Source organism: Oryctolagus cuniculus, chromosome 14 (genome assembly GCF_964237555.1).
Source record: "Oryctolagus cuniculus chromosome 14, mOryCun1.1, whole genome shotgun sequence".
NCBI classification, from domain to species: Eukaryota; Metazoa; Chordata; class Mammalia; order Lagomorpha; family Leporidae; genus Oryctolagus; species Oryctolagus cuniculus.
Window position 1 is genome coordinate 10,997,215 of NC_091445.1, and position 26,884 is coordinate 11,024,098.

The 26,884-nt window shown below is 43.5% G+C and overlaps 1 non-coding gene across 1 annotated transcript; it reads right to left on the reverse strand.

The window, feature by feature from the left end:
- Positions 1–7,824: 7,824 nt before the first annotated feature.
- Positions 7,825–20,056, reverse strand: LOC127492857 (uncharacterized). Its single transcript, XR_007922675.2, has 2 exons — positions 19,115–20,056; positions 7,825–14,571 (listed from the first exon to the last, which is right to left on the reverse strand). It is a non-coding gene; the product is annotated as an uncharacterized protein (transcript).
- Positions 20,057–26,884: the final 6,828 nt, after the last annotated feature.

The window sequence follows — 26,884 nt, forward strand, 5'->3', positions numbered from 1 at the left end:
CCCCCGGCCCTCGGGCACCCGCCCCGCGCGGCCTCTCCCACGAACCGCGCGCTTCGGCCAGGCGTGACCTCCGCTCGCTGCCGTCGAGGCCGGCGCGCAGCCCTGCGCACTAGGCGCAGCCCCAGCCTCGGGCAAGGGGAGTGGGTCACCGGCATGTTTTGAGAAAAGTCTTCCGAAAACTTCTGCAAATGCCAGAAAAGAAGGAAGGAAGGAAGGAGAGCTGAGTTCAAGGAGCGGGGCGGGGTGGGGGTGGCAGCGGGGTCGGAGCCCGCAGGAGCTGCGCGCTGTGAAATGTTCAGCTGTGGATCCTGGGAATACCGCCCTCCCCGCCCTGCACAGATCCCTTAGGAAAACTGCGGACACGTTGCGAGCTTTCTAGTCTTGCTTGATCAGAAAAGATATTTATCCCGAGACCTTATCTACATCCGAGAGAGTGAAGGCTGTTTGTCATGCGCTCTGCGTCTCCAGTGTGTGCGCCGCCCAATTAGAAGCAATTTAAGCAATCAAGGCCGTTATGAGAGGAGGAGGTGTTAAAAATAGGTTTCCTATAGCCTCAGAACTCCAATTCCGACGAAAATCTAAAATTACACGTGTATCATTTCTTTATACAAAATATACCATCTGAATGGCTCCTGTTGGCTTTTCCTTTTCTTCCACGGTCCCCACCACGCCCACCCCCACCCCCACCTCGCCTGCTTTCCTTTTGGGGAATTCATAACAAAAAAAGAGGCGAGCGTCGCCTCCTCCCCCCAAAAAAGTCTCTCTGAATCCCCCAGGAGGGTGGTCTGGATAGGGCATGGCCCAGCCATTCTCGCCGACACCTGCCTTCCATCCGCGGTGGGGGAAACGTGCCCAGAGATAAGGACCCCCATTCCTGGGGCCGACTCCTACGACCTCTGTCTCTGGTCACGGGACACGTCGCCCACTGGGGCTGCCACCGCCTTCATCTTGGGGGCTAGGGGTGACAGAAAGAGCAGGGAGGTTGTACCGCGGAAAGGGGGAACAGAAACCCTGGCACGTGCTTCCAGACAGGAGGAGAAAGCAAAAAATGTTTTAAAAGGTAAAAAGAAGCAAACAAAAAAAATAGAGCCCAAGCAAGGTCCTGCAGGAGAGGCGAGAATCAGGTGTGTCGCCCGTCACCCGTGTCACCCGTTCCCACGCGTGCTGGGCTCGAGTGCGCCAGCAGCCTGCCCCGCGCGCCTCTTGCCCTTGGCGCCGCGCCTGTGTCTTCCAGCACCGCGGCTGGAGGCGGCGGAGGGAGCGGGTCGAAAACCACCGGGGCGAAGTTGGCACAACTTGCAGCAAGTGCTTCCTGCGCGCAGAGGAGCGGAACCCGGTCCTGGGCCTTTGATCCCGGGGGTCCCAGGGGTCCCAGGGGTCCCAGGCCTCTGGGGAGCGAGGGCCGCTCAAAGCCCAGCGCCAGAATCGCATCTGGACAGCCGTGGTGGGGCGTGGCGGGGGTGCCCAGGAGCCCCAGCCGAGCTGCGCTCTGGCCTAGGCTGCTGAGCGCACGGGCGGGGGACGTGGCCCCTGCGCGCCAGCCGCGGACACAGGGCGCGGGGAGCGGGCTGCGAGCCCGGAGTGCAGTTGCTCACCGGGCACTTACGCCTTCCAGAACCCAGGCTTTTGGACGGGGCCTCAAGTCAAAATAACTCTCCCTCCCCAAAGCTCGCAAGGGTCGGGGATGAGAGCAAAAGTGGGGACGACTCCTGCCCAAAGGGTGCTCAAAAACGGTAGGGGCTCGGGGGACGGCGGCCACGCCCGGACAGGACCAGCAGCGTCCCGGGCTCTGGGCTCCCCGCCCGAGCACAGCCGGCGCCAGGGCTCGCTCCAGCCCCAGGGGTCCGCACAAGTTTCTCCGCTAACTCCGCGCGATTAGAACCCTCCCTAGTAGCACGTGATCGATGTGTTTCCTGTTTGTTCTGCGTGTTTGTGTTCGATGCGTGCGCTGAAACCGTTTGTTAACAAATGTGTCAATTTAACAACTCAGAAAGTGTTTCCATTTTCAAATGGTACAAAAGAATTTTTGAAATTTCTTTGTAAAGCTTCGTGAAAACTATGCTTCCAGATCTGAAAAAATAAATATGCTGCAGTTTTTCCATAATTGAGTTAGAAATAGGTGTCACTTAAAAAATGGAGCAATCAGGATATTCACGTTAATGAGATTTCTGATTTAATAAATATAGAGAAATATTTAATTCCTCTTTTTACCTCATGATGTGTGCTTGGGTAGAAATCAGAGTGTAATTAGTGCTAAGCAATGAACCCTTTTACAAGTGAAGTTTGTCAGTTAAAATCTACTTAGAGAGTAGATCTAAGTGTAGTGCCCATAGTTTTGCATATGGGTCCAACATGATATAGCAACATAGTCTTCTAGCTGGGGGCACTTAAGAGTTTCGTCCTTACCAAATCTTAGCCTTGTGAACTTGAGAACTTCAACTAGCTAATCTACAGTTCAAAACTTTTTTGAATAGTTATAATAAGGCGCTCATACTATGAAAATTTTCCTGTAATGTTTAAAGAATCAGCACCAAAAATGCCCTATGTTTTAGCTCTCTGCAAGACCTCTGAGGCTGACCCATCACCTACGTGCATCTCTGTGCATGTGTATGACTTCTGTGTAAAGGACGCATGTCTCTCACTAGATTCCTAATCAGATCTGTGATTCAGAGAAGTTTTAAGAACCATCGTCATGAGAGCGCAACCATGCTACCACAGCATCTCCATCTGGGATATTAGTAACGTTTCTTTCTGGCCATCCTGGAATGTGCAATACTACAAAGAGCAGTAAGCGGTCAATGAAGAGATTCCAGTCCTTAGTCTTCCTCTAGGTATCTAATGACCTTGAAAGAGATACCGTATCCCTATGGACCCCAACGCACCCACCCAGTAAAGATATGGAATGAGATGAACTCCGGACACAGTGGAGTCCTAAGGAAGGGTTCATGAACCTTTGGACACTGGGCAGAGCCACTGGGTCTGTGGTTATTTGATGTTTTTCAGAGCAAGCACCAAAACCCATCATTTAGAAGTCGATGCCACAAGCTGCACTTGTTTGCAATCCTTTCTTGTTTCTCGTTTGCTCCTTACTGTGGCTCTTCCTTTGCATGGATGAAACAGTTCCTAAAATAGTTCAAGGGCACCACAGCTACATGAACTTCTCCACTTGCACTGCTCTTAGGTGTAGGGGATGGAGTACTTAGCAATGTTGATATCTGTCAGCATTTTCTACCCCTAAGAAGAGCTTGATTTTTTTCTCTGAAGTGTATTGAATTATTATTACCTTTGATGATTTGATACCTTTCTCTGGAAAAGAGCTTGCTCATTTCATCCATCATAAAAATCAAGAACTACATAGAAAATACTCTGATAGTATCCTTGAAGTTGTCTTTTCCTCTAATAAGAAAGAATATTTTCTCAATTCTCAGGTCTCCACCCAACCCCAATCACACCTCTGCTCCCAGTCCCCAGCCCCCACACAAGCCCATTCCTTTCAGACTGGTCCTGAGTTTATTTACTCTGAGAAACATTTTCAGGAATTATCCTCAGCGGATTACAAGAATGAGCATTTTTTTTTTCAGTTCAGCCCCAAGTCTATGAAATTAATTTCCATTTCGATAATCACAAGACTTCCCTTGGAAATATCAGTGACTGCACAAGCCATAGACAGATCAAGTATAGGTGCTCCATCATCTGAATGGGCTTGGGTTATGTTTTCAATTGGAACAAGGTATTAAGTGATTAAACTGTGCCAGCAGACAGAGCACTTTTATCAAGCCCTTTTCTATCCAAGTAGGCACAAGGATAGTCAATCCCTGGCCCTGGAAGTCTCCAAGGAAAACTTGGAATGCTTCAGGAAATCATGTTTGCAATTAAAGCACTGGCATTTTTCTTCTCATCACAGAATAAAGGCTGAATACCATTTTTTGAAACTTTACCTTTTTTATTTCAATAAGCTGCTTAAGATCCTCTTGCATTCATTGACAGGATTTTTGGCCCACACTGCTGTACTATTCCACAACCATTTAATTGTTCAATGTTAACAGATTACAAGTGACTTAACAGAGGCACATTCAGAATTCCAGACACCATTATCTTAATTCCGACAGCAGCTAGCACTCACACACACCAAAGATCAAATACCAACCTGGGAACCGTATTTTGCCTGCCTTTTTGTAGATAGAGTTGGAACACCGGTGTGTGGTCACCTTACTCCTATCAGCAAACCCGGCACATGGCACAGAGAATGAATGAGTCAATAGATAAATGAATACACAGGGTACCCAATGTTTATTTGACTATTTGGACCCCTGAGAAAAGTGGCGGCTTTCTAGTGAGTCCTAGCATGGGTCCCCCATTCTAAGTGCTCTTAAATGAAAAATACAAAACGAACACAACAAAATATTGCATAGTGGTTGCAAACCAGAAGTAAAATTGCTAAGCAGTCTGTTATCATAGAACTCTTCATAGAAGTCTTCCAAATGAGGGAGATGGGGGAAGGAAAGCCCAAACTTGCTTGAGAAGGCCAGAAGGTAATGGCGTCAGGCACTGGCTGTAGAGCTTTGTATAGACCAGCTCATTCGATCCCCAGTGAATGGATGATAATGGCCTTTCCACAGGTGAGGCCGCCACAGGCCGCAGAGGCCATCTCACTGCTCAGCACCACAGGAGGGGCTGATCACACACAGAGCAAGGTTCAGATGGAGGCGGTCTGTTTCCAAGGACAGAACTCAAAACAGAGTTAAGTTGCTGGTGATGTAATGTATTGACAGAGATAGGAAGGAGGACATAAAGGAAAACTCCAAAAATTAGCAGGTAACTCCAAGAATCCAAGAACTGCATGCATGTTGGTAATGACTAGAGAAATAAAGAAGGGGGTGGGGGAGGAGGAAGGGAAGGAAAGACAGGGAAAGAAAGGAAGGAGGGAGAAAGGGCATTGTGACCCAGCAGGTTAAACTGCTGCCTCCCATATGGGTGCTGGTGTGAGTCTTGGGTGCTCCACCTCTGATCCAGCCCCATGTGCCTGGGAAAGCAGCAGAATATGGTCCAAGTACTTGGGCCCCTGCACTCACCTGGGAGGCCCAGATGAAGTTCCTGGCTCCTGGCTTCAGCCTGGCCCAGCCCCAGCTGATGCAGCTACTTGGGGAGTGAACCAGCAGATGGAAAATTCTCTCTCTGTGTGTGTATGTGTGTGTGTGTCTCCCTCTCTGTAACTCTCTCAAATAAAATAAATATTTTTAAAAAATAAAAAAGAAAGGGAGGCAGGAAGGCAGCGTGACTGGAACGCAGTCAGCTGAGCAGGATTCACACCCTTAGCTCCCATGCATTGACTGTGAAATCTTGAGCAAGTTACCTACACTCTCTTGAGCCTCTCTTCTTCAACTGAATTGGCAGTGACGATACTAATGGCATGGAACTGTGGCGATCAACTATAACAAGTACAAAGTAACTGACATAGTAAGTGCATAATTCAGCCCTTGCTGTGTGGGGCATAGAGTCTGGGATTGAATTGTATCTTAACTGCCATCCCAAGCAGCACTGACTTCATTGTGACATCAAAAGGGCCCATGTTCCCTTAGGACAGCTCCTCCCAGCTGCTTCCACAACCTGCTCACTTCTTTTTATCTCATCTTGATACAGTCAGGAATTTTCTGGGACACCTACTATGAATCTCAGCAGTTCTGTTCTGGATTTCACACATAAACCTGCAAACAATCTCCCATCCAAAGTACCGTCTTAGAAGTTGGGAGAATGTCTGATCAGGGGAAGGCCTGACACAGGAGGAAGGACCCTGTGCAGGCGTAGGCAGGAGCCTGACATGAAAGACAGGCTTTTGATCTGGTGAAAATTTCCCCAAGATGAGTTCTCTGTCCATAAATCTTCATATTTGTGTAATATTTAAAACTGTTATCAAAGTAAAGAATATACACTTAAAATTATTTTTTTATTTGAGATGAAGAGAGAAAGAGTTTCTATCCACTGATTTGCTACCCAATTGCTCACAATGGTGGGGCCCAGCCTGAGGCTGAAGCAGGGAGCTAGAACTCGATCCTGGTCCCTCACATGGGTGACAGGAATCCAATTACTTGAGCCATCCTCTGCTTGCCTCCCAAGATCTAAATTAGCAGGAAGCTGGAGTCAGGAGGTAGAATCTGGCTTAAGCCCCAGGTACTGTGATTGGAGTTGCAAGTGTCTTAACCACAAGGACAAACACCCACCCTATGGTTTTAAAAACAACATAGAATGACTTACGATAAAAAGCTACATGCCCATGCCCCAATTTTTTCTACCTGTTACAACTTATACAAAACCATCTTGAATGTTTTCAACTGTTATGATTTGCCTTCTTCTGGTGATTACAGCCATACTGCTAAATAATATATTTATACACCTGGGCATTGTCAAAACCTTCATGCTATGCAAAATGCAAATACAGCTTTCTTTTGCCACTTTCCACACCTCTTCCTAATATTTATACATCACTATTTTTATTTTCTACACTATGCATCTTTTCAACTTTAATTAATGCATTTTCACATTTCTCGATCAACCACTAATATCGCTTGATTTTACATGTTAGGTCTCCTCCCATCTGTCGCCAAATAGTATTCTTTGTATTTTTTGTTTATATAAAAAGATGGCAACACTACCTTCTGTTTTTCATTCACAAAGTTGTTTCATGTACTTTTTTATAATATCAATATAAAATTGAAAATTATTTTAAAATTGTCATGACAAAGTAACTATTTCATGCACAACTATAATTCTACTCCCTTATAAAGCTTTTTGTTTTTCCTGGAGTTTTCTGTTACCTTTCTTTTGTGTTGAATTATCTGTCACTGTTGTCTCCTTAGGTTTTTCAGATTCTCAAGGAATCTATATTCACCTAAATACACCCCTCCCTGAGCCTTCTCCCATCCTGCTCCAGTCTTCAGAAATTTCTCTCCAAACTGCCCGACAGACAGGCGGAGACAGCCCTCATCACTCTCCTGGACTCCAGCCAACATTTTCTGTATGGCAGGCTCATCTCATTATTTCTTAGATCACCTCTCTCCATCCCCATTTTGCTTGTAAAACTGAGCACACCAGAAGCAAATCTCAGACCTCATTGATAATTAAGCTGGTTGTACAAATCTAGATTGAAGATTTTTTTCCTTCAGCAATTTTAAGACATTGCTTCCCTTTCTTTTTCTACAACTCACGAGAAGACTGAGCCAATCAGACTCTAGTTCCTCTGGGAGTGTCTGGCTTTCCTCCCCTCTGGGAGCTGGCAAGGCCTGTTTACTGACCCCAGCTTTCTCCAATTTCAAATAGCACAGCTAATGGCCACCTGCATTTTGTAATCGTTTTGAACATCCAGTGGATATGTTCAACCTCACCACGAATGACCTTCAGTTCTAAGAAAAACTGTTTTGTCTAGTCCCTCTCTTTAGTTAACTCGGTTCCTCTTTCTGAAATGTCTATGAGTTGGGATGGGCCTCCAAGATTAGCTTTTTTTTCTCTCCTACATTTCCGTTATGTTTTCCTTTCTTTTTAGATTTGTTTCACCTTTTTTGAAATTCACTTACTTTACTGTTCAACAATTCAACTGATGTTTAAGTCTGATAGATCTTTTAATACCAAGAATACTTTCTGAGTCTATCATGCATTTTTCACTGTGTCCTCTGTTTTTATGGAGCATACTGTTCTTGTTTTAAGAGGTGCACTGTGTTCCCTAATGTCTCTGTGACGTGAGTTACATTTTTTAAAGTTTGTTGTTATTCCTAGATTATCTGTTTCTTGCAAGGTATTGCTCTTGTCTGTTTCTCTCTTTTTTATGACTTATTTTCTAGGCCTTCATCACCTATATACTGAGTTTCCTTAAAGGACCAGGGATACTTTGTTCCTGTTTATAGTTAGGAAATAGTAAGATGACTGAGTGACGGCTTTCTGAATGTGAGTGAGGTCGTACCTACAGGCAGTTCTCAATGAATGAAATGGGGCTGGTTCACCAGCTGTGTGCTAAGGGACACAGGCTGCCATAATTCTGTGGGGTCTTGGCCCCAGGTGTCACAACCTATGCAAGTTTCTGACACATTTTGGCAATTTCTGCAGTGACGACCTTTCGCTAGGGTCAACCTTGTAGCGCAGTGGGTTAAGTGGCCTTTGGTGACACGGTCATCCCATTTGAGCAGCGGTTCCAGGTTTAGTTCCATGGAAATGCATCGGGAAAGCAGCGGAAGAGGGCCCAAGTACTTGGGCCCGTGCCACCCACGTGGGAGACCCAGGTGGAATTCCAGGCTTCAGCCTGGCCCAGCTCTGGCTGTTGTGCTCATTTGGAAGTGAACCAGCAGATAGAAGATTCATTCATTCATTCATTCATTCTCTCTCCACCTCTTTCTCTATCTCCCCCTTTCTCCCTCCCTCCTCCACTCCCTCCCTCCAGTTGTCTGCCCATCTCTGTAACTCTGCCTTCCAAATACATCTTTTTAAAAAGAGAAGAGCTTTTGTTACCTCTGCCTGGGAAGTCGTCTGACTGCCTGTATGCTACACGGGAGTGGGGGCTTAGGTCCATAGTGATCAATTAGTTGCCTACTTTTATCACATGTCTCCCTCCTATGCCCCTGCACCCTAGTTCTTCTCAGTTGTGAGCCTTCCAGGGCTCTCAGAGCACACAGCCCCCTTGTCTCCTCCCTTGTCCTCGGTAGTGGCTGCTTCAGGCTCCTATTCCAAAACTCCAACCGTTTTCTAACTTCCACGACTTTCGCACAATCTCTCTTTTACTATTAACTCTTCCTGTGTTCTTTGTTTTATACCTTTAGATGTGGTTTTCCATAATTTATTAATGTTTTAGGAGAGTCATGTTGCCATATTGAACCAGAAACTTTTTTGTATTGTTGACACCTAACTTGTAAAATATTTCACCTGGGGCCAGCACTGTGGCATAGTGGGTAAAGCCTTCTGCCTACAGTGCCGGTATCCCGATGGGCGCTGGTTCAAGTCCCAGCTGCTCCACTTCTTTTTTTTTTTTTTTTTTAAAGATTTATTGTATTTATTTGAAAGACAGAGTTACAGAGAGAGGTAGAGACAGAGAGAGAGGTCTTCCATCTGTTGGTTTACTCCCTAGATGGTCACAACGGCCGGAGCTGTGCCGATCCAAAGCCAGGAGCCAGGAACTTCTTCCAGGTCTCCCACGCAGGTGCAGAGGCCCAAGGAAGAAGAGCAGCCAGGACTAGAACTGGCACCCATTTGGGATTCTGGCACTTTAGGCCAGGGATTTAACCTGTTGCACCATAGTGCTGACCCAATCCACTTCCAATCCAACACCCTGCTATGGCCTGGGAAAGCAGCACAAGATGGTCCATCTCTCTGCATCTGCATGGGAGACCTGGAAGAAGCTCCTGGTTCCTGGCTTCGAATTGGCCCAGCTCTGGCTTTTGGGCCATTTGGGGAGTGAACCAGGAAATGGAACACCCCTCTTTCTGTCTCTGTCTCTGCCTCTTTGTAACTCTGCCTTTTAAATAATAAATAACATCTTTAAAAAAAAGAAAATTGCATTTAAAAATATTCACCTAATTTATTTTTTATTGACAACTTTTAAAAAGATTATTTATTATTTATTTATTTGAAAGGCAGAGTGACACAGAGAAAGGAAAAGAAATCTTCCATCTGCTGGTTCACTCCCTACATGGCCACAAGAGCCAGGGCTGGGGCCAAGCCAAAACCAGGAGGTCTCCCTCATGGGTGGCAGGGACACAAGTCCTTGGGCCATCTTCTACTGCCCTCCCAGGGAGCTTGATTGGAAGCGGAGCAGCCAGGACTCGAAGCGGCACTGCAATAGGGGACCCTGGTTTTGCAAGCTTAACTCAACGCACCAGTGCCTTATTGACAACTTTTGAGCAACAATGAACAAAAGTTTAACTTATAGTCTAAAATGGAAAGAGTTAGCTGCTAGTCAGTCTTTGATCACTCGAACAACCTAACAACTCCGTAAATTCGTGCTTCCAAAGGTACAATGCATATGAATATTGATTTCTAGGGGTCCTGTGTTCGGGGGAAGAGCCTAAAAGAGACAACTATGGACTTACTGAAATAGGTTTGTGCCATACACCTTTTCAAAAGCAGCTGTAAGAAACTCATTGATCCCACTTGCAGCAAAAGCATACACACCAGCTCTTGGCCTTCCATTACCAGACGTAAGCTTGCCAACAGGCAAAGTAGAATCGTAGCTCCTTTCTCAAAAGCATCTTCAGGACCCTCAAACTGGTCCAAACATTATACCTGATTCTGCAAATAATATGCATTCTTTGACTCCGACTCATGAATGTACTGGACGGATCAACTCAAGAGGGTGGTGGTCATGTCCAAGTTCACCATGCCCTCACTGCCTAGCACAACTCACATGCTGCTGTCGACTGATGAACCTGTGTTCAGGAAATGCTGAGAGAACTGTTTGTGCAGACAAGGTTGTGAAACTGTTCCTCAGACTTGGGAAATGAGATGCATTGAGATATATTAGGAGTGAGAGTCTGCAGCATGGGGTAAATGCCACAGGGGTCACCTGGGCAAGCACAGTAAAAGGCATTCAAAGGAGGCAGAGATTGCTTTAAGCCAAGTTGACTGGACTATACAGCAGAGAAGAAGGGGCAGGACTTGGAAAGTGAAGGCAAGGGCTTTACCTGGCACAGAGAGGTTAAGTCAAAATAATATCTAAGGCCGGCGCCGTGGCTCAATAGGCTAATCCTCCACCTTGCGGCGCCGGCACACTGAGTTCTAGTCACGGTCGGGGTGCCGGATTCTGTCCCGGTTGCCCCTCTTCCAGGCCAGCTCTCTGCTGTGGCCCAGGAGTGCAGTGGAGGATGGCCCAAGTATTTGGGCCCTGTACCCCATGGAAGACCAGGATAAGTACCTGGCTCCTGCCATCAGATCAGCGCGGTGCACCGGTCACAGTGCACCAGCCGCAGCAGCCATTGGAGGGTGAATCAATGGTAAAAAGGAAGACCTTTCTCTCTGTCTCTCTCTCTCTCTCTCTCACTGTCCACTCTGCCTGTCAAAAAAAATATATATATATATCCGGCTTATAAAATGCTTACACTCATTCAACATATTTAACTGAAAAACAGAAGTGTCTCTTAGAGAATTTGGCTCACTGTTTCCTAAGGCAATACATACAGCGCAGCAAATTGTCTTTCTTCAATCAACTCTGGCAAGAGCACTGAGTGGTCATTTGGACATAATTATCATGGCCTGTAAAAACCAGGCTTGGGGCAAGATGAAAAACTCTCCTAGCATCTCTGCTTTGCTTTGGAGTTGAACTGAAATCTACCATTAACTCAATATGTAAACATCTCTTAGTTACAGCTGATTATCTGTTTAGGAAATCAAGAAAAATATCTCTCATTCCTAATTATTTTACTAAGTCTTGGCAATGTAATATGTTAGCACCCAGATTTTCTTAATGCAAACAGAATGTCTGGATATTTTCATATTTTGTTCACAAATACCTGAGTGCTTGCTCTTTAATCAAAATACCACAAAGTGGATAAATGAGCCTGGCTGAAATTCCTGAGCAGAGCTGCCTGGGACAGCATGGGGCACTCAGAGGGGAGCTGGGTGCACACACTTGCAATGGCCAGTCCTGGGGCCTCCCCCAGAACTGAGAGTTGGGAGTCACTATCAATCCCAGTTTTCCCAACAACAGAAAGCTGCCATCTCAACAACAACAGGGGTCCCTGTTTGAAGGACCTGTTTGAAGAAGGAATGCAAGCTGATCTGAAGGCAGGAGTAATAACAAAAATGATAAATGGTTTATATATGTATTAGCTCCTTAAGGAGACAAACATGGAAGAAGAGAAGAAAATAAAGGAGGGAAATAAATTTATTAGAAAGCTTTTTTTTTTTTTTTTTTTTTTTTTTTTGACAGGCAGAGTGGACAGGGAGAGAGAAAGAGACAGAGAGAAAGGTCTTCCTTTGCCATTGGTTCACTCCCCCAATGGCCGCTGTGCTGTGGCCTGCACATCCGAAGCCAGGAGCCAGGTGCTTCTGGTCTCCCATGCGGGTACAGGGACCCAAGCACTTGGGCCATCCTCCACTGCACTCCCGGGCCACAGCAGAGAGCTGGACAGGAAGAGGAGCGACCAGGACAGAATCCGGCGCCCCAACTGGGACTAGAACCCAGTGTGCCGGCGCCGCAGGCAGAGGATTAGCCAAGTGAGCTGTGGCTCCAGCCAGAGATGATAACATTAACATCCACAGGAAACTGGCCCAAGAAGTGCTGGGGAGAAATGCTTTGTGCCCTTCAATGTCGGCACTGTGCAGTCCAATTAATTATATCAACAAGTCTCAATGCAAATGCTGTCTTTGGAATGCATAAAATGCAGGCTCATGTTTTTAAAATTATTTACAAGATGTCCTATAACACGTTAAATCCTCTTTGAAAATGGCACATCATGCCCTTGAGTAGAATGAATGATCAATATGGTATTGAAAAGCACACTGGAGAGATAAGAGTCCTGGAAACGTGGACCCTGACCTTGGCTCAGGCAAGAGGCACCTTTGTGAAGCCACCACACAGATCAAAGTTTTCCAGACACACAGTGCTGCCAGACACTCATATACTAGAGATGTGGCAAATCCCTCCCAGAACTGGTCTTGCCTTTGAACTGACTTATATGCATTTAGCGCTGTTCAGATTGAAGATTGCCCTCTCCTTAATGAACTACTGAGGTCAGTAACTCCAGCTCTGAAGACTCAAAATGCCGTGCCACTTGCAGCCATCACACGGAGGAGCCCCAGGCTCTTCCGGATGCATCTGAGCTGTGTAAATCCATTTGAAAAGGCAAAATTATGCATGAGCTCCAGTGGAACCCCACATTACAAACCAATATCTAAACCACCTGTCGTTTGAAATTTCAAAGATTGTGCTTTCTTTTTCCTATTTTATAGAGGCAGGGCTTGCTGTTGCTCTAAAACATGTAAATCAAAGACCAGCACAATAATGCAAACTAATGCCAAAGCAGAAAGAAACAGCAAAACAGGCTTTTGCAAAGTTTCAGCCTCTCTCGAAAGCACTGACTTTTAAACTTTAGTCTCTTGGGGGTCTCCTTTTGTAGAGACAAGGCCTCTTTGCACACTTTCATCCTGCCTTTTCCCGACAACCCTGGGCCTAGACGCACCGAGTTATCATTCCGTGCCCAAGAGTCTGGTAGTTATTTTAGAGCAATAGATTTTGTTTTTTATTCTGGCAAAGCCAAATAACAGGGGCAGGTACTTTGGCGCAGTGGTTAAGACACTGATTGTGATGCCTGCATTCCGTCAAAGTGCCTGTGTTCAAGTCCCAGCTCTGCCTCTGGTTCTAGCTTCCTACAAGGCAGCAGGTGGGCACACAAGTACTTGCACCTGGGGTTGAGTTCCCGACTCCTGGCTTTGTCCTGATGCATCCCCAGTTGCCCAGATCGAGTGTGTGAACCAGCAAATGGGAGCTCTCTCTCTGTCTCATTGTCTTTCTGCCTTTCAAATAAATTACACAATTTTAAAAAAGCCACTTAACAATTGGAATGTATTTCAATAACTTCATGGAAAATAAAATTAAAAGATACATTTAGGGACACGTGTTTAGCCTAGCAATTAAGATCTGGGTTAAGATGCCTATATTTCACATCAGAATGCCTGGGTTCGATGCCTGGCTCTGCCTGTTGTCCTGCCTCTAGCTACCTGCTAAGTGGACCTTGGGAAGCAGTACTGATGGCTTAAGTTACTCCCTGCCACTCCCACAGGGGATCTGGACTGAGTTCCTGGTTTCTGATTTCAACCTGGCCAAGCTCAGGGCATTGTGGGCATTTGGGGAGTAAACCAGTAAATGGAAACTATCTCTTTCTGTTGTTCTCTGTCTCTGTGCCTTGCATTTACACAAACAATTATCTATTTTGGCACACAAAAAAATTGAAATGCATTCATAGTCTTCTCACAATACACACTGTGAACTTTTTAAGTACTCCTTGTATGCAAGTATTATAAAAGGGAACTGGCACTGTGGTGTAGTAGGTTAAGCCTCTGCCTGTGGCACTGGCAACCCACATGGGAGCCAGATTGAGGCCCAGCAGCTCCACTTCTGATCCAGCTCCCTGCTAATGGTCTGGAAAAGCAATGGAGGATGGCCCAAGTACCTGGGACTGTGCACCCATGTGGGAGACCCAGAAGAAGCTCCTGGATTCTGGCTTCGGATCTGCTCAGCTTCAGCCGCTGTAGCCATTTGGGGAGTGAACCAGCAGGTGGAAGAACTCTTTTTCTCTTTCTCCCTCTCTCTGTAACTCTGTCTTTCAAATAAATAAATAAGTACATCTTTTTAAAAAAAGAATTAAAAAAGAAAATTTGCACCAAAAATAAACTCACCCCTAAATCCATTTCCCACATAACTTTTTGAACCCCTGTCGCAGAAGCCTGCTCTTGAGTTCGCAGCACTGTCGAAACTCTCCCAGGTGTCAGCTCTGTTTTCAGGGTGTGCAGGCTTCAGGGCAGTGGCTTTGCCGCTGTTGGAGGTGGACAGTCTCTGGGCAGGAACACCGTGAGCCCGCACGAGCCACGGAGCGACACCTGGGAAGATTATGAGCGCATTTGCAGGCTGTGCATGGTACTAAAAGCTCCGCTGAATCGTTCCACTGCTGCTCTAGTCAGTAACAAATTGAAGCACTTTATAAAATTTGTAGCTCTTCAATAATTTTGAATCACTTTAAAGTGCTCATGCTCCAAACCATAAAGTCTTTCTTAACCACTGCAAACGTATAAAAGGCACATCATCAAAATGACAGTAATCAACTCCTTCAATTTTAGGTGTGAAATTGTTCTGTGTTTTTTTTTTTTTTCTTCCTTGTTTTTGTTGTTCACCAAGTGCAAAAAAAAAAAATGTTCAGAAGGACATGAGATACAAAATCTCCATTTTTCAATCATACCAAGTAATCAAATTGTAAAAAGTTTTTAAAGAAGTATTTTGTGTTAGATACAATTTTCTCTAGGGTGTGTGTGAGAGTGTGTGTGTGTGTTACATCTGTCCAGGATCCTAAATGAACTGAAGGTGGCCATCAAGTGGCACGCAGGAATCTGCTGTTGCAAGTCTCTGGGAACGCTTTTGGAATAACAGGTACCATGTTGCCAGGAAAAGCAAACAAAAGAATGGAGCAGGAAATAGATCATGCACTTGAAAGAGCAGGAGTTTCTTTTTTGAGTTCAAATGGATTCCCTTATGGCTTAAACCACTAAGGAACATGGCAACCGGGTCCTCTTAACACCATTTGCTAACTTGTTTGTCTTTCCATTGTTGACTCCATCCCACTCGAATCAGGTCCTTCCAGCTACTGGGTAATATCAACTCTGGTTCAAACTCGTTCACAACTAAACCAAAGAAAACTCAACACTGGTTTCTAAATGAAGGTATCACAGCAGATTAGTGTAAAAATGTCTTCCATTACCTGGGACAGCCAAAATTACCTTAAGAAAACATTTTGCGTCCAGTGTTAGTGCAACTCAAATGTAGTTTATTTGTAAGCATGCTTGAAAATGAATGTGCCCTAAGGGGCCAGCGCTACGTCATAGTGGGTTAAAGCCCTGGCCTGAAGTGCCGCCATCTTGTATGGGTTTCGTTCTAGCCCCGGCTGCTCTTCTTCTGATCCAGCTCTCTGCTGTGGCCTGGAAAAGCAGTAGAAGATGGCCCAAGTCCTTGGGCCCCCTGCACCCACGTGGGAGACCCGGAAGAAGCTCCTGGCTCCTAGCTCTGGATTGGCACAGCTCCAGTTGTTGTGGCCATCTGGGGAGTGAACCAGTGGATGGAAGACCTCCCTCTCTCTGTAACTCTGTCTTTCAAATAAAATAAATCTTTAAAAAAAATAAAAAAGAAGAAAAGGAGTACGTCCTCACCAATCTGGGGCTGCAGACACATCACTTCTGCTCGCAGCTCTGCCGACATTCCTTGGCAGAGCCAATCACATGGTGCCCACCTAACTGTACATGACTAGGAAGCATGGGGACCAGATGCAGATTTGAAGAGCGGCAAGCATCTCTTTCACTGGCTCTCCTCAAGCCAGCAGACTCCTCCATGTTTCCCTTGAGGGCACCATGTGTTCCTGTGGAGCTTACTTTCCAGTCTAAGGTGATGGTTATTTTTTCTAACATAGCATGGCTTGAAGCTTGATTCCTTTTCCTATATTTGGTTTCTGGAGTGGGAAACAATTTTTTTTTCTCTTTGAAAAGAGAACCTACATTCATAATTTAAGAGTAAAACACAAGCAAACTCCAGTTCTTTTGTTTCCATGGGAAGGGTAGATTTCTAGATGGCAGGTATGGCTTCTTCCCACAGCAGGTAGGCTGTTGTACATCCCCATTATGAAGACAGGTGAAATGCTCCCAACAGGGGGAACATGTGGCCTTCCTTGTCCAATCAGATTAGGGATAATTCTGCCTTCAGTTCATCAGCAGATGCAAAAGGCTCAGGTTGCCCAGGAGAGAGGGTGCTCTCTTCTTTTATTTTTTAATTTTTAATTTTTAAAATTTTTAGAGGTAATTACAGACAGAGACAGAGAGAACTGGTTCACTCCCCAAATGCCCATAAGGGCCGGAACTGACCCGACCCAAAGCCAATAGCCAGAAGCTGCCCTTTGGTCTCCCACATGGTGCAGGGGCCCAAGCACTTAGGGCATCTTCCAGTGCTTTCTCAGGCCACAGGCAGAGAGCTGGATCAGAAGAGGAGCAGCTGGCACTAGAACCAGCACCCATATGGGATGCCAGCACCACATGTGGAGGCTTAGCCTACTACACCACAACACTGGCCCCAGGGTGCTCTCTTAGTCAGAAGTTGGCTTTGCTTAAAACAATCTACCAAATAAATCTTCAAAAAAAATTTACCACGCCTATGAAAATACATAGCCAGGAAGCCAACAAATACACTTATTCTGTGGCATTAGGCCCTTAAAATGTATAACCACATTTTTTTTTTCAGGCCACTTTGTGGCTTAATGTGCTTCAATTTAAGGAACAATTCAGTGACAGAAGAGAATCCCTTTATAAAGGAACATTTGGTTTTGGGTTTTTGAACCCAAAATATGATTGAGAGAAGACATTTACCAAATCGAGGTAGATGTGACAGTTCCTGATTGAAAGAGAGAGCACCGGTCTTACGAGACCAACAAATTTGATGTAGAAGAGAAGACTCATGGTAAGCCATGCCATGTGAATCTCCCTCTGAATTAGTAGGAACCTAAGACCGTGTTAGGAAACCATCGTGACACAAACTGCAAAGAGCTCTGTGGTTTTCAACTAGGGGTGGGTCCTGGGAGGCAGTTGGACATATGTAGCAGTGTTTTATCATCATTTCTGGTGTTCAGATATGCCAAGTTTTTTAGTGGGGGAGCCTCAGGTGGCAATAGTGAGTAGGGAGTCAGGGGGCATAAAATATCTCATGATATATTGGGCCAATAAAGAATTTCCACTATAAATGCCAAAGGTGGTCCAGCTGAGAAATACTGAGCTAAACAAAGATAGATGCTTAGAATAAATATAAGAAAGCATTGACTCTCTTTGATACAGCTTTTCTGATGCAGCCAGACTCTCCATCATAACTTCACACCCAGAGAAATGCAGATTATTCTGGAAAAAGAGGCAAAATATAACTAACAGCTGGAGGAACTTGATGCAAAAGTCAGTAACATCGTACACTTGTTTTCACCCACTAATTTAAAAAGTCATGGCTGAGCCCTTCCTTCCTCTGCGTGATGTCGTCCTGCAGGCATTGGGCGGGCTGAGCAAGGTTGGCATCCGTCCTGGGAGAGGAAGCCCCTTCTTCCTATTGCTTGAAGGTACACAACTCCCACAACTCAGGTGTGGGAACCTAAGGCCCTGCTGCACTCCCGCCCCCTCAGCAGGCAAGCACGGAGCTGGTCTTCTCCAGAGGTCGCAGCAACAAGTTGCTTTGGAAGCAGAGCCCTGGCCCTCTCCATGCACTCAACCAAGATCTTGGACTTTCAGCTTCAGAACTGTGAGCAGTGAATTTCTGTTCTGCACAAACTGCTCCGCGTGGGGTGTTTTGTTACAGCAGCACAAAGGGGCTAAGACACCCCCTCCCACCCCTATGGGGCACAGCAGAAAGTTGCACATGTCAAAGGTCACAGGATCCAGCTAGACTATGCTTTTGCTGGTTAAATCTGGGACAACTTGGACATAAACATTAATAATAGATAATGACCTACAGAATCAACTTGAGTCTATATGGTATAAATAAACTGACTTATTTATGTATATAAAAGACTAAGAAATTCCTATTACTTCAAAGTGCTTATTCATAAAACACTCATGGCAAAAGATCATCTTCACTGAGACCAACACCAGCTGAATTAGGGATTAAAGCCCACATCTTCAGTGACTCTGAGCCAGCTAACTGGATGCAATGAGAAAGGCATGAGGTCACCTGTATAATAATCCTGCCAGCACTGAATGGCCTCAATGTCCGTCAGTTCAAACTGCAGCCCATCCTACAAAATAACTGGTTCACAGGGCTTCAAAGTTGTTAAGGCCAAGGAAACTGAGAAAAGAATCAGGAGCTATGCAGATGGCAGAGCTGGACTAAAAACACGACAAATAAATTCAATTCTGCACCAGATCACCATAAGGACATTCATTATTGGGACAGTTGGCCAAACTTGACTGTGGCCTACAGTTTTGAAGGAAGTCATGTGTCTATCAAAATCAAATGGATATATTATGATTTTATAGGGGAAAGTCCTTGATGGGCAAGAAAACACAAGAATCAGAGTGTGAAGGGACCTCTGAACAGTACATTAATGTTCAGGCCAGCAGCAAGGAGCGATTTTCCAATTTTAAGTCTCTGCACAATGCACATCTTGCAGCAGCTGATAATATCTCAATAAACACTGGATGGGTGCCTCTCCCTCCCCTAGGTGGCCATGCTCAGCCATGTTCTGTTTGAGGCCTCTCTTCCTCGCATAGTCCATGAAAATAAATGCTGTGTCTGCTTTGTGCCTTATCTGCAAAATCCTTATGATGTTGGAGTGAGGCATACCCTTCTTATACGTGTGCTTTTACCCACATGTAGAAGCTAGAAGAGTCCTTGCAGGCTCTTGGAGTGACTTACATGGCCACTTGGGTCCCACTTTCCAGATGGTGGGGCAGCCTCTCCTGGCCAAAGCTGTACTGGACCTGGTTTCCATCGACGACTTCCTCCTCATGGTGGAAGGATGTGCGGTCTTCTGTGGTGGGACTCACCTCTCTACTCTAAAATACTGGTAGCCCCAAGTAATCACCTACGTTAACCATAAAGCAAATAAAAATGAATAATGCTAACTATGCAAATATTACTAACAGATAAAACTATATTAAGTATACAACAGTACATTAACTATACTACACTAATCATTAAAATTATCAAAATAAAAATATTAAAATGAGAAAATACAAAAAAAAGCAAATCTGCAAAGAAAAGAAAAACAACACTAGCTATAATAACTATACTAACAACAATTCTATTCAGTAATTCTAATTAGCCTATTTCTTTCTGTCCAGGTTACTTCCTCTCTCTGTTTTTCAAATAAATAAAATCTAAATCTTAAAAAAATGGTAGTCCTAAGTAAAAGGATTAAAAATTAGAAAAAACACAAAATGAGAAAAATGGGAAACATAAGAATTGGAAATGAGAAAATGAAAACAATGAAAAATAAGAGGAAAATAAATGACAAAATATCAAAAAAGAAATGAGGAAATGTGTAAGGAAAAAGGGGGAAAAGAAAATGAATAGAAGGGAGAAAAAAACAAAATAAAAAAAAGAGAAAAAAGAAAAACTAATCCAAACAGACACAAACAAAACAAGTGAAAAACTAGCTAGCTTGGTCCAAAAAAGAGCTTTATGGGCAAAATGGACAAGAACCTAGGCCTAGCCAGGGGCTTACATAGGCATTTGGAATTATTACATAATAGTGGCTCCTTATGATGTTAGAGCAAGAAATGGACCAATCACAGCTGGAGACAGTCCACGTTAGTCTTCTCAAGAACCTTTCTGATTGAACAAATGAAAGAATCCCAAAAGCTTTTCTCCCCACCTTAGGATAGTGATAGAGATTGATACTTACTTTTTGAGAAATAAAAACCAACAGAATGTTTCAATGGCCTTTTCCTTTTCATTTTCAACATCTATAATAACTTTTGGCTTTTGAAGAGCTCCTACTGTCTACACTGAAAATATCCATTCCTTTCTCTTTAATCTCTGAATGACAGGTCTCAGAATGATGGGACAACTGCACTGGCATCCTGACACTACAACAAAATGTTTTGTTGCCCAAGACACCACTAAGTACATGTTAATATCTGTAGAGCTGAGAGGAAGGTATCTTTCATCGTTATTTCCCCACAAAATTCATCATCAGATTTCTCAATGAGAAACAGTGGGGAACCAGAAGCCAATGATTCATATTGTCCAGGTGTGGAAGGCAAAGTAAGCATCAACAGAGAACTCTATCTCCAAAACTGTCCTTCAAATGCTGAGAAAGTGAGACATTCTCAGATGTCTCAGTCCTTTCATGCTATCATAGCAAAATACCTTGACTACTGGGTAACTGAAAAACATCAGAAATTTATTTCTCACTCTTCTGCAGGTGGGAATGTCTAGGACCTTAGACCCACATTCATGTGCATGGTTGTACAGTATATGAACTATTTTATTTAAAGAGTTGCTTTTATTTATTTCAAAAGCAGAGTTGCAGAGAGAGCTAGAGGCAGAGAAAGAGATCTTCCATCTGCTAGTTCACTCCCCAAATGGCTGTAACAGCGAGTACTAGGTCAGGCCGAAAGCCGGGACCTAGAATAGCAGGGAGCTGGATGGGAGGTAGAGCAGCTGGGACTCAAACCTGCGCTCATATAGGATGCCGGTGCTGCAGGTCATGGCTTAATCCACTGCGCCACAGTGCCAGCCCCTATACTGAACTGTTTTTTTTTTCCTTTAAGTCATACAAGTTTAATGTATTTCATATATACAGATTTAGGAACATAGTGATACTTCCCACCCAACCCTCCCTCCTGCCCATGCTCCAACTCTTTCTCTTCCCTCTCCTATCCTCACTCTTAATTTTTACCAAGATCCATTTGCAGTTTACTTTACATGCATAAGGTTAACCCTACCCTGCCTCACTCAGAATCTGTGTGCCCATAGTGCCATCAAACATGATTCCAATTTGGGAAACTCTGATTCGCATTTTTGTCTCTTCTTTTGCAGAAGTACAGCAATATAATTTGCTTTTTTTTAACTTAATAGTTTATTTATTGGTTTTGCAATAACATTTTTAACTAATATAGTCAAAGGATTAATGGCTCTAAATAAAGAGTTCAACAAATAAAAAGTAAAAAGATCATAATCTGGCAGGAAAATAGGCAAGGGCTATAAGAAATAATCAAATGAAAGATGTTCAACTTGACTCATATGAAATAACTTCTAAAAGTCACAAAATCATTAAAACTATTGTATATAATTCCTATCAATTTGTTAACATATATGTGTTCATAGCAGTTTCTTATCCTTTGTATTTCTGTGGTATCTGTTGTAATGTCTCTTTTTTCATCTCTAGTTTTATGTATTTGATTTTTCCCCTTTCTTAATCTGACTAAAGCTTTGTCTATTTCGTTTATCTTCTTAAAAAAACTTTTTGTTAACCTTTTGTGTCTGTGTGTGGGCATATATATAATATACATATTTAGTTTCAATATCACTTATTTCTGCTCTGATTTTTTTTTATTTCTCACCTCCTGCTAATTTGGAGTTGTGTGTGTCCTTATTTTTCTAAGTACTTGAGATGCATCATTAGCTTGTTTATTTGAGATCTTTCTATTTTAATGTAAGTATTTATTGGTATATACTTCTCTGTTAATACAGCTTTTGCTGTATCTCACAGGTTTTTAAATGCTGGGCTTTCATTGTCATTGGTTTCAAGAAAGAATGATTTCCTTTTCAATTTTTCCAATGACCCATTGGTCATTCAGTTTCCATGTATTTGTAAATGTTCTATTATTATTCTTATTGATTTCTAATTTTATCCCTTCATGGTTTAAAAAGATACATGGTATGATTTTGACCTTTTTAAATTTACTGAGACTTGGTTTGTGGCCTTCCGTATGGTCTGTGCTAAAGAATGTTCCGTGTACTGGTGAGAAGAATGTGTATTCTGTATCTGCTGGGTGAAATGTTCTCTAAATGTCTGTTAGGTACAGTGGCTCAATAGTAGGGTTCAATTCTGATGTATCTTTGTTGACATTCTGTCTGGATGATCTATCCACTGATAATAGTGGGGCGTTGAATCTCCCCAGTCATTGTATTGTATGAATCAGCACATTAGGCATTAGGAATATTCTACAGTCAGTCCTACACTTTGATGCCAACAATAACTTAAGAATACCTAGAAGTGAGGGAACACCACTGGCACAGACTGTGAACCCCCAGAGACATGCATCTGCAAAGAACTTCCCTTTGGAAGACCAGCTATTCCTCCACCACACAACCTCAGGGGCGCCGCAATCAAGAGGGATGTCCTGATGGAACAATCAAAACAACTACACATTTTTCAGACAATTTGCAAATTGGAATACACCCAGGAAAACAGCAAACAGCTGGTATAATTTTTCCATTCTGCTTGGTAGCACACTTGCATCCAGTCTTTGCCTTGGCAGCAGATTTGAAAAACACTGCTTTAAGATTGCTTCTCTGTCTGTCGTGGTTTGACGTGGCTGACTCCACCCAGTCTCCTCTGCTTCTTTTAATCCGACCCCACCTCCAAGCCTCTCTAGTTTTGGGTTTTCAGCTACATGCTGTTTCATTAACAGTCACAAAGATAATGAATTTTAGAAAAGGCACTTGGAGATGGCGTATTTTCTTTGTCTTCACTTATGGGTAAGGAATTCTGCTCAAAGCAGATTTACAATTCAGATTCCCAAACTTCTAAAATTGCTAGGCCCATATCTGTGATTCCAGAGCATATCTTTTTCTTCCAGTATCATCCCATCTGCTGAGTTTGAAGTTTCTGCCTTGAATACTCTTTTCTGAACACTCGGCCATTCACCACTCAAACTCTACTTTTGTCTTCATGCAGTTTCCCCTAAAAATCAAATTTGCATTCATCCTTAGTAAGAGCACTTACTACACTGTACACCCATCTTGTGAGCCATGTAAGGGCAAAACTGTCTTGTTCACATTTAAATACACAGCACCCATCAAAATGGCAAATAGTAACCACTTAATGTTTGCTGAACAAATTCACGCACTTTTGAATGAAGGCTACACACACACTTCCTTGAGAGAGGCATAATTTGTTGGAACTTTGCTTTGTGCTTTTAATTTAACTGTTAACCACACTAGGTAATAGCAGTAGTACAAATTGTTGAAGGTCTTATTTATTTTTTCATAATCTCAAAAGCTTAACCAGCAGATTTACAACTCATAATCATGGAAGAAAAATCTCCAGCTCACTATACCTTAGAAAATAAATTCCCAATTTGGACAGGTTTCTTTCACCCCCCCCCCCCCCCTGCGACCTTGAATTCATGGCCCTGAGAAGCCATACTCTTCATTGTCTTCATTGTCCCCCTCACTGATAAGCAAGAGTTGATAACTGGGTGTGTGGGGGTGTGTGTGTGTCTTATCTTGAATTCTGAACTTTGGAAGAACCTGGAGTTTCCTCCCACCAGTGGGTGCTGGGTGAGTTGGTAGGAAATCTTTGCTGCCATTTCATTTACTTTATTTTATTTTGCTTTTATTTCCTTTGCTCAAGGATACAGGATGCCCATTAGGCTCTTAAATACACATTGAGGCAGATTTAAAAACTACAAAGCAATTGTGTTTCAGCTCTACCTAGAAATTCTGGAGCAAATATCTGCATTTTAAGGGCCCAAAGGAGGTGTATTTTAATATTTTTTTGTTTTAATTTCAGGGACCAATAGCCATTTTTTTATAGCAGCAGTATAGTAGCAGACCAAATCTATTAACATCATTTGTAAGCAAAAGATATTATAACATCACAAACTCTTGAAACAATCCCAGAATAAAGAATGATTGTCTAAACTGTACCTAAAATTTAGCTTCATGAAAATCATTGTTATATTGTGCTATTCTGCTTATCTTGCTACCAAAGAGTAAATACTCCTTACATTCAGAAACTTGGCTGGGAGCTCTGTTCTCCGCATCTCTGGAGTTGGATATTTATATAAATTAAATGAACTTTTAGATAAACTTCATATAAATGTTCTAATGTTTGATTATTTGAATATACTTGAAAAACAGCATGACTGACAGACTGGCAGGGAGCTGAGTCGGAGCAGAGGTAGAAGCAGCACTCCAAAAAGGGACACAGGTGTCCCAGGTGGCAGCTTAGCCCACTATGCCACACACTTGCCCCTGCCATCCTACCACTAATATTTTAGTGTGTATCAATCCATCATCCATAGTTTTAGCAATCTATACTAATTTTTGTGCATTTCAAAGTAAATTTACAAGGGCAAGTGTTTGGCTCAGTGGTTAAAATGCTATGTGGGACACCCACATCCCTTATCAGGGTACCTGGCTTTAAGTCCTGGCTCTGCTCTCTAGTCTAGCTTCCCACTGAAGTGCAGCCTGAGAACCAGCAAGTGATGGCTCCAGCACTCAGGCTCCTGCTACTCATATGGAAGACCAAGACTGAGTATTGGGCTCCTGGTTTCAACCTGGTACTAATCTGCAGGCTGCTGGCATTTGGGGAGTAACCCAGCAGATGCAAACACTCTCTCTGCCTTTCAAATGAATAAAAACTAGAAAACAAAGCAAATCACAGATACAATACAGTTCCCTTAGCATTAGCTAGAGTTTAATGTAACTTTTTTTCCCTTTTGAGGCAAAATTCACATGGAGTCAACTGTACAAGCTGTATTTTGACAAATGTATACATCCATTTAATCCAAACCCCATCAGGATACAGAGCATTATTCTCTCTCTAGGAAGTTTCTTTGTGCCTTTTTCTAAAAATCTATTTGAAAGTCAGTTATAGAGAGAGAGGGATAGACAGGAAGATATCCTCCATCTGCTGGTTCACTCCCCAAACGACTACCACAGAGCCAGGAGCCAGTTTCTTCTGGGTCTCCCATATGTGTAGCAGGGCCTCGAGCACATGAGTCATCTTCCCTCATTTTCGTCAGGTCATTAGCAAAGAGCTGGATGAGAAGTGGAGCAGCCAGAACTCAAATGGCACCTATATGGGATGCTGGCATTGCAAGTGGCAGCTTTACCTGCTATACCACAACGCCAGCCACTTCTTAGGCTTTTTCTAAGTCAGTGCCCATCATTCCTGAGAGATAACTGTTCTCCTGATATTTTTCATCCTCTACTAGCTTAACTGTTCTAGAAATTCACCTAAGTAGAATTTATAGTGTGTACTGTGCTATGTAAATCTCATTATACCACATTATTATAAAGAGTCATCCAGAGGCCAGTGCTGTGGCTCAGCAGTTTAAGCTGCTTCTTGCAATGCACACATCCCATGTCCCATATCAGTCTCGTTTGACTTTTGGCTATTGTGCTTCTGATCCTGCTTCCTGCTAATGCACGTAGGAAGGCAATGCATGATGGTGTAAGTACTAAAGTACATGATGGTCAATACTAAAAAAGTGGGAGACCCAGATGGAATTTTGGGCTCCTTGCTTTAGCCAGGAGGCTGTTGTTGGTATTTGGGGAGAGAAATGGAGGATATCTCTCTTGCTGTCACTCTACCTTTCAAAAATAAATCTTTTTTAAAAAATGACACCTTTAAAGATTCATCCAGTTTTCATGAATCAGCAGTTTGTACTCCTTTGTTGCAAATATTTTAAAGATTTATTTGAAAGGCAGAGTTACCACACACACACACACACACACACACACACACAGAAAAATGGAGATAGTTTCTTTTGCTGGTTTACTTCTTAAATGGCCACAATGACCAGGGCTGGGCCAGGCTGAAGCCAAGAGCCTGGAACTCCAACATCCAGGTCTGCCATGTGGGTGGCAAGGGCTCAAGCACTTGGGCCATCTTCTGCTGCTTTTGTGGGCACATTACCAGGGAGCTGGATTGGAAGTGCTGCAGCAGAGACTTAAACCAGCACCCATAACGAATGCTGGCATTGTAGGCAAAGGCTTACCCTTAGCAATGCCAGCTTCCCTCATTACAATATTATTCCACTGTACAAATTCGCCAGTATTTTTAAATATCCTACTACTGATAGACACCAGGGCTGTTTCCTGAGACTATTATAAATAAAGCTGCTATGAATATTCCTTTTTGTGTATATTTTTCTCTTATATAAACACATAAATGCAGAACTGCTTGGTTGTAGTATAGGTATATAGCTTTATAAGAAACTACTGAACTTCTGTACCGGGTATGTGTCATTTCCAAGGTAGCTGTACCACCAAGTATGACAGTTCCATTTGCTTCATATTCTTATCAACACTTGGTGGTGTCAGATTTCCTTTTAGCCATTTACTGGGTATGTAGTAGCATTTCACTGTGGTTTTCACTGATGACTAATGGTGTTCATGGTATGTTTTTAAAAAATATTACAACAGAAGCCTGTCTCTGAATGAACTGTTAATGGGGAGCAAAAAGTCTCCAGCAAGAAGCTAAATGAAAAAAGCTGGGGTCTCTGGGTTCAGTGTTGTGGCATAGTGGGTAAATTCACCGCCTTCGACATCTGTATTACATATGGTTGCCGGTTCAAGTCCAGTTGATCCACTTCTGATCCAGCTCCCTGCTAATGACCCGAGAAAAAGCAGCAGAAGATGGCTCAAATACTTGGGCCCCTTCCACCGATATGGGAGACCTTGATGAAGCTCCACGCTGCTGACTTTGGCCTGGCTCAAACC